The sequence below is a fragment of the Geospiza fortis genome, unplaced genomic scaffold (assembly GCF_000277835.1).
Source record: "Geospiza fortis unplaced genomic scaffold, GeoFor_1.0 scaffold173, whole genome shotgun sequence".
Lineage (NCBI taxonomy): Eukaryota > Metazoa > Chordata > Aves > Passeriformes > Thraupidae > Geospiza > Geospiza fortis.
The window spans coordinates 3,380,827-3,389,934 of record NW_005054334.1 but is presented as its reverse complement, the minus strand read 5'-3'; positions in this window follow the sequence as shown (position 1 = coordinate 3,389,934).

Below are 9,108 nucleotides of genomic sequence, written 5' to 3'. Positions count from 1 at the left end.
GGCCTCACCGAATCGCAGAACCTCTTAGGCCGGAGAAGCCCTCTGAGGTTACCCAGTGCAGCCCTTAACCCAGCACTGCCACGTCCACTACTAAACCGCGTCCCTAAGCGCCATATCTACACATCTTCTAAACACTTCTGGGGAGGGTGACCTCTCCACTCCCCTGAAGAGCCTGCTCCAGTGCTTGACAGCACTTTCAGTGAAAAAAAATTTCCAAATATCCAAACTAAACCTTCCCTGGTGCAACATGAGGCCATTTCCTCTTGTCCTATTGCTTGTTATTTGGGAGAAACGGCCAACTCCCCTTGCTACCACCTCCTTTCAGGTACCTGTGGAGAGCGAAAAGGTCACTCCAGAGCCTCCTTTTCTCCAGGCTAAACAACCCTGACTCCTTCAGGTGCTCCCCATTAGACTTGTGCTCGTCCCCACAGATCCCAGCATCCTTGCAGCTCCTGACTCCCCAGGCTCACCCGGGGCTGGTGGGACACTGTGGGGCTGGGCTGGGGCTGAGGCTGACTCTCCAGGCAGTGCCATGGGACACAGGTGAGGTTTGGGGGAGGAAATGTTTGATCTGGAGTCAAAGTAGGCTCTGAGAGGATCAGCATCCACCCCCAATGCTGCAACAAAGGTCAGCCCTCCTGACAGCCAGGCCATGGCTTTCACAGACTGGGCACTGACTCTGAAAACAGTTCAGATATGTGCTACCACTTTGATTTCTTGTTGGGGACAAATGTCCAAAGCCATGCCAGCTGTGGGAAGTTAGGCAGAGATGACCTTTGCTCAGTCAGGTCCTGCTGGTTGCTGCCCTGCTGTCTGCTTGTCCTTCAGCTGTTTCTCAGCTCTGCCTGCTTGCATGTGCTCAATGTATAAAATTTGCTCCCTTTTTGCCCTGTTATTCTGCCCCTTGATGGGACATGTCCAGCCTGCCTCTCCCACGCCACAGGCAGGAGGGCAGCATGCTCTGATGGTGGGACAGGGGCAGTGAAGCTGCATGGAAGAGATGTCCTTGTCAGCACGAGGGCTGTCAGGAAGAGGGCTTGCAATGCCCTGAGAGCTCTTCAGGCAACAACCATTTTGAATCCCCTTGGGACAACAGATAACCATAGCCTGGCTTGCAAACTGTAAGAAAACTCTGGCCCTGGGCTTCTTCCAGGTCCCAAGGAAAGCAACACCAGCAAAGGAGTCAGTGGGCTGCCAGTGTAATGCTTACCTTTGACCACATCCCCTCCAGAAAGGAGCATTTAATGTGGGTAATGCCTCTGCTTCCTGGGCAGCCTGGGCAGCCTGGGCATGTGGACCCCAAGTGACTCCCTGTCCATGTCAGGTCAGCCTGGAAAGAGATAAAGAGGAGCAATGTGACTCCACTGCCTTGATGTCTGTGAAGAAACTCAGGATGGACACAAACACTATCCTGAAATAGTCTCCGTAACACAAAATATTTGAGCTTTACAAGTTTTTTTGGTCTCTAAAATTAGCCAGATTATTTTGGTGCTGGCCCCAGATTTGAAATAGCAAGTCTTGAAGCCTGGGTCTGGGCAATATTTGGGTCCCTGGCTGTAGTGCATTGACAGAGTTGTGTGAATGTCCCAGTGGTACAGTCACTGAGAGAGTCAGCTGAGGGCCTGTGGAGCACACAGCCTTGTCACAGAACAAGAGAATAAGGAGCTTGAATATGCTCCTGACAGGTGATTAGGTGCTCACCCAGTAACAGCCTCTGTGTGTCTACCAGGGGCCTGGCACAGGCTGCACACCACTTTGGGGTGCTGAAGAGAGGAGGAAGCTGATGCAGGAGCTCCAGAGAAGACTTTGAATGTGTTTATAACATGACCTGCAGTCACCACACGGTTCTCTCAGGGATAAGACAATGAATCAGTAGGAGAGTGGGTGCGAGCACATGACAGGCAATGCAGACCTATAGCAGAACACTTGGTACCACACAGAATGATCTGACTAAATGTAAGCAGAGTGGAGCCATCATTTAGCTCCAGGCTGCTGGGTTACACCATGTGCCTTTTGTTTTCTGGGATACAGTGTCGTGCTCACTAGCAATGAGGCTGCCTTGAATAGAGAAACTTATGTGACCTCCCCAGTGTTGTGTGAGGATGTAGGAAAAGCAGGGAAGAGCTGCAGTGTCAACCAGCTCTGGAGCAGAGAGCTGCAGGCATGGGGTGACTGGCTGCAGGGTGGCAGGGATAAATAACAGGGTGACCTGGAGTGTCCAAGGAGCCAGCAGGGAGTGCCAGTGGGTGCCAATGGGACAGAGCAGTGTGAGGTCAGTGGAGGAAGCAAGTCAGGGTGAGACCAGCTGGCTGGGGCTGCTGCAGAGGAGGTACAAGGTGTGTTGGTAGAGCTGCACTGGCCAGATGGAGCTCCATGTTCCCTGCTGCTCTGTTTGAGACAGCTCTCTTGCTGAAGTCAGATGGTCTCATGAGCTCAAAATGCATTGTCAACTGTTAGAATGTAAGAGCCATTTGTGAAAAGCGTGGGATTTTCTGACTCCTTGTAAATATTTGATGACTCGTCCCATGGAGGAGCCTCCAGAGTCCTCATGTCCTTCATGGCTCCATTTTGCTTGTTGCTGCAGTCACAAGAAAGGGATGGCTTCTGTTCTCAGAGAGAAAGCAAGCACAGGGGGACAAAGGCAGCTGACAGCAAGGCAAAGGGGCTTTCCCAGGATCATGAAGCAATCAGTGGCCAAAGGACAGACTTAACCTTTCACTGTGGGTTTAACTTGTCACCTCCCTGTACAGATAAAGAAGGACATTTCAAGTGATAAATGAACTAGGAGCAGTTCCTAGACTGTCTCTGCCTCTCCTGTGTCCGCAGCTGCAGCAAAGTTGTCGCCAGGACATCGCACTTCCCTAGTGCACACACAACACCCATCACCTTTGTACCAGTGCTACAATTCCAAGCAGTAGCTCTGACAGACCAGGTGCTGTGCACACTCCCATCTCAGACACCCCTGGCCTCTAGACATCCAGATGTAGGAACTGGGAGCCTTCGGGCCTCAGAATTTCCCCAAAAATGGCCTACAGATGGGGCCTTACAGGTACTAATCATCACCTTCTGGAAGTGAATAGGAGACCACGGGAGGCTCAGATGAGCAAGTCTTGCAGTCCCTGATGAGCAACAGCACAATGTGAGGCAGAAATAAAACCACACAACCTCAGTCCTCACAGGGAATGAGTCCCAGCTCCCTCTTGTCCTTCGCTGTGTTGGACGGGTGGTGAGATGGCCTTTTGTTAAAATCGGTGTCCTGTGCCTGGTGTTCAGCTGGCGAGGACAGACTGTCCCTTCCAGAGAAACCCCTTGCATAAGAATTAAAGAGGAGCTGGGCTGAGATGCTGAACTAATCCACCAGGGCATGTCGGGAAGACGCATTTTAAGCCATTCTCCCTGCCCTCCCGCCTTCCAGCACGTTGTTTATCGCTCCTGTCCCTCCCCTCCCACAGCAGTACGTGAATTATTCTGACTGGGCCAGCTGCTTTCAGAACCGCCTGCCTTCTGTCCCGTCCCCTCAGCCCCAGAGCCCGCCTGGGAGCTGCTCATGCATGGGAGGCTTTTGAAGCACGGCCGGTTTGTGCTGCTGTGAACAGCGAGCCCATGCAGACACCGCTCACTCCCTGCTGCCTGCAGCGCCGGCTGCTGCCTGTGCTGCACACACAGCTCACCACCACGGCTACGTGCTCACTGCCCTGGCACACACACACACACACACAGTGCCACCTCAGGGACACCACAGGCTCCTTGCCAGCTCACTTTGCTCCTGTGATGCTCAGCGAGCTCCCTGGGGTGCACAAAGCTGGCACAGTTGTCATAGGCATTGGGAGCTACTGCTCCCTGGCCGTGATGTGCTCCTCACCTGCTGTCCATCCCATCTGTGAGATACCTTGTCTCCCTTGAGCCTCACCCTTCCCACGGGATTCAGGCTTGCAGCAGCCATGGACACACGTGTGTACAGCACAGACACACCTGGTACTCGCCAGTCACATGCTACACACAAATGGGGCCCTGGGCATCAGAGCATTGAAGGAGAATTTGGTTTGAAAGAGACCCCAGGACAGCTCTAGTCTGACTTCCTGCTCAAAGCAGGGTCAGAAAAGAGGTCAAATAAGGTTGCTTGGAGTTTTATTTGATCTTATAAACTACTAGGATGGAGACAGAACAGCTTCTCTGGGCAACTTTTTCCCACACTTGACTTCCTTTGAGGACAGAAAGGTCTTCTTTGTATTCAAGCTGGACCTCTCTTCTTTAAACTTACGTTCATTGTCTGTCATCCTCCCACCAAGCACCACTGTGAAGAGCTTGGCTCTGTATTTTACCAAGACTCACAAGTCCTTTCCCACACAGCTGTTGTGCATCTATCAGGTCCCCAGCCCACATCGTTGCCAGAGCCTCTTCCTTGCCAGGTTCAAGGCTGTGCATTTACCCTTGCTGAACTCCCAGGGTTCCTGCAGGCCCATCCCTCCAGCCTGCCCACGTCCCTCTGACGTCCCCTCAGGCATGTTAACTTGCTTCCCCTCCAACTAAGTGTCACCTGAAGTGCACCCCATCACCTTCTCCAGGTCATCAATAACCATGTTAGACAGGAGAGGTCCCAGGACATGCCCCTGGGGCATCCCACTTGGTACCAGCCTCTAGCTAGAGTACAACCCATTAACACTTAACTGCTCCCTGTGCCTGACTAGACAAATATTTTTTGTGTCCATCTGCTTGTCCACCTACTGAGACATCACCACCTTTACTCGGATATCAGAACATTGGGAGACAGTGTTGAAAGCCTGGCTGAATTGGAAACAAATTATTTCCACTACTCTCTCCTCACCCATAAGACCAGTCTTTATATCAAAGAAGGTGATTAGGTTGTTCAGGCAGACATGGTGCCTCCCCTGTGGCCCTTCATTTTGCCCAGACTGCTGGGCCAGGTTCTCCTACCACCATGTAGGCACCCAGCTGCTTTGGTGCCCAGAGAGCACTCCACATGCAGGAGAGCAGGAGGAGGTTACACATCTTCAAGTAAGATCCTGCTGATTCAGCCCTGAGTCCAGCTCCTCCCAAGGAATCTTGGCCCTGTCTTGTGGTTCTCTGATACATCTGCCCTGGCCAGACACAGCTCTGAGAGTGCGCCTAAATATTCCTGTTTGTTAGTTTCTTTTCCCCACTAGCTCCTCCTTTTTTCTATTTTTTTTTTTTTACCAAGGCAAGTCAGCAGGGGTGTAATAAAGGGAGCCAGTTGCAAACTGACAGAGGCTGGGAATAGCACAAGGATAAAAAAAGCAAGGCTATATGGAAAAAAGCAATAAATGCACTTAATTACAGGTGTGGCCAGGAACAACTCCTATTATTAAGGTTGCCAACACTTCCCCTCTCAAGACCCTGTTTTCACTTGCTTATAACTTTGTCAAAGTTTCACCACTGGTGCAGAAATATTCCACAGAAAGTGATTGTCTCAGCTGGAATTTGGCACATTTACTCAGTTCTTTCTGAAAATGTGGACCCACCACTAGTTTTCCTGGGCTAGACTGGGTATATATATGGCCCAGGGGACAAAAACTGTGGAACTTCTGGGCTTTCAAGCAAGGGCTTGGTTTTGGGCAGGACAACAGTTTTTGTGTCATGGAGGCTGTGTTTTGCCAGCTCCACTGTTCTCCCCCACCAGCACGGAGAAATTACACGGTTTTGTTTAACATGGAAAGAAGACTTGTCACAGCTTCGCAGCTACAAGCTTTTCAACCTTTGCTAACCTGCCCAACCCTTTTGGTTTCTGAGGGTGTTATGACGGCATATGGGCTTTCCCAGGGTGGAGCACTGCAGGGGGAAACTGGGAGGGCTCTCCCTTCTAGAGCTGCTGTTATGCGTCATGCACTGTTGGCATCTCTCAATGCTTTTCTCTGCCCTGTGCTCCTAGTCACCTGTCCTTTGCCTTCTGGGAAGCCTGGTGGATAAAACTCCCTGATTTGAATGAAACTCAAGGGAGAGAACCAAAAATCTGGGGATCAGCAAATGAAAGTTGGAGGCAGATGAGACCATGAGCTGCAGGGAAATGCTGGGTTGTTTGGGAAAGGGGCTATTGCCATATTACAGCCATATCAGCTTGTGTTTTTGGGACTGGAGACTTCTCCAGTGTCCAAACAAGGGTCTTTTCCCAAGTGTTCTTCCTAACTCCTATTGCTCCTGTGCTGTTACCCCAAATGCCACCTGACAGCACATGTCACCTCTTGCTAGTCCTGCTTCTTGCTGAGGACAACAGGCAATTGCTGCTCACTGTTCTGTCAGAATACACATTTCTCATCACTGAGAAATGTCAGCACCAAGGCTGGCTGTACAGCTGCCCTTCAATGTCCTCGTGCATATGAATTACGGTCGAGTCTTTAATTATGCGGCCACAGATTTATTTTCCACAGGACACCTGCAGCACACAGGTTAGATGGTGTTCTGGATGAGTCTGGGCTGTGTCATGAGGAAGGCTCTTTGCAGGGACTCAGCATCATCTCTTCTTTCTGTTATTGTCTTGTTTTGTTATGGTTGGGTTTTTTTTCCCCCAAAAGTGTGAAGAGAAAAGAGTGACTCATTGCTGAGGCTGTTGTGCTCTGGCCTGGATCCTTGCCCTTGCTGCGGATTTCCTACCTGATGCGGAGCGAGTCACTCACAGCAATCTTTTCAGAGGTAGCTATTAGCTATGCTTTATTTATTTTGGCATTTTGCTTTGTTTGTAGCCTTGTGCTATCCTGGGATCCTGATGTCTCATTTGCAGGAGTGTTTATTGCTCCCTGCTGTATGTGAAGGGGGACTTGCACCTGACTCTAAAAAATGCTTTAAACTGCAGAGCGTTCTGCTAAAGTGCTCAGATCAGCATCCCCACTTTGCAGGCTGCATTTGACCTTCCCTCCAGGAGCGCTGGATCTTCTCTAAAATGCTGCTGTATTGCTCAGTATGTGCACTGAAAAGGCAAATCTATTATTATTTGTAAAGTACTGAGAAACTATGTGTATGCTGTGTAAAAGAGACCCTATGAACGTCGATCATTGTTTTTGGAGTAGGGGCTGCATGTTCTGAATGAGCTGTGAGTCAATGCTTTGAAGAACTCTGGCAGCCCTGCTGGACGTGTCAAGCCACAGGTACCTTCCTCCTCAGGTACCTTTGCTCTTGAATTGCAGGTGGCAATGTGTTTGTTCTCGCTTCCCAGCTCTTACTTTCACTGGCCTTGGAGAAGTAGAACCTCAGCACAGTGTCAAAGTTTTGTCTGCTCCTTCCCTGATTGCTCACACTTCCCTAGCACATGCAAGTGTCTCTGTGGCAAACTGATCTTGGTCTTCAAAGGTGTTTGTCCTTCTCCAGAGAGTGGGTGAAATAGGATTCTGTTGATCAGGCAGAGCTGCCAAACATGACCTGGCAGTTCTCTGAGGCCTGCTAGGTCACTGGAGCTCAGCTTTCCCGTGAGTTTTACTAGGTGCTATGAATATCATATACTGTGACTCTGGAAGTCCACCCATCCAGCCATGACACTGTGAATAAACAGCACAACTCTAGCCCTTCTTTTCTTTTCCTACCTGAGGAATGACATGATGGGCAGTGGAGAGGCTGGCTGGGTGCCCAGGGAGGTGTAGCCCCCTTGGATACACCAGCCTACAAGATTCTGCTCAAAACACGTTGCTATGGGTTCCCCCTACAGCGCTGCAATGAGGGCACTGGGGACGGCCCAAGGATCAAAGACCTTTGCATGTGAATAGGACAGCAGCCAAACATAGTCCATCTTCTGCTTGCCTGCCTTCAGCAGCAGCACTCCCTGCAGCATCTAGGGGTGCCCTGACCACATCTGAATCCTGTGAAAGGTAGACATGAGTTGTTCCAGGTGCAGAGCTGAGCTGAGGGGCTTGGGCTCCCTTCCATGCTCTTGCACACAAAGATCCCTTCCAAGCAAACCAGGCAGACAGGACAAGGTCAGGCCTCCTGGGGTCTCATCTGGGAATGTGGCTTTGAATGTGTGAGCTGTGTCTCACCGCTGGGTCTGGGGGGTTAGACAGCTTTCAAGGTGCTGTTGTCTGTAGTGTATCTTGGTTGGTGCCCAATACAGTGCTAACCTGAGGAGCTGTTCCTCTTTGGAGAGGTGCACAGAGGAAAAAAGTGCTGCAGCTACCCACCACTCTGATCACTGGGAGGAAAGGAGATGGCCCAGCAGAATTTGTGAGCATGGATTCTGCTTGTCCCTCAAATTCATTCCCTCCTCAACCCAACCCCGGCTGGTCTCTCTCTAGATGGGAGCCTGCTACTTGTGTCATATATAACAACTTCCTTTTTCAGACACTGGGGCAGAAGTTACCTGTGGCACTGCTGGAGCAATGACATCCCTGATGGAGTCAGGGTCCCTGCAGTACTGGCTGCTACATGCATAGCCAAAATCAGCAGCCCCTGGCCCAGGCTCCTTAATAAACATTACTCCATGAGAAAAGGTGTAACTAGGCAATGCTTGGAGAGAGGTGGGTGTTAATAGATCACATGGCTAGCCAGCACTAAAAGCTTGATTACAATTCAATTAAGGGAATGTTTCTAATTAAAGAGTTCTTATTTTAAGCTGTCAATGATTAAAATAAAGGTAGCTGAAGTGTCCGTACACACTCCAACTTCATCCCCAAGGACTGCATCTACGTAGGGGATTTCCTCAAATTCCCTCCCACTGCCTCAGCAATGGGGGAGAGTTGGTATGGCCGCTGTCCTCCCAGACCTTGCACCTGCTGGCCAAGCAGTGTCATCCCAAACTCTGCGCCCACGAGGCATGCTGAGAGCTGCCTCTCCTGGATGCTGATTCAGATCCATCCTTGCCTGCTCTGTGTCAGAGCCCACCTCTCTCAGTGCCTGTATCAGCCTGCCACTTGCAGCAAAGTCACGAGCGGTGCTGGGCTTTGGCAAATCCCTTCTCCGCTGATGTGCACCCACCCAGGGAGGGAGAGCAACCCTCGGCTGGATCCAGCAGTGGCTGCATACTATTACCTGCTTTCCCATCTGCTCACTGTTACATAAGCTGTGAAAAAACAGAGGCTCAATGGAGCATGTGTAAGGAAATGTCATTACTACGAAAAACTCAATTAAATTTTAAATTCTCCAAGTGCA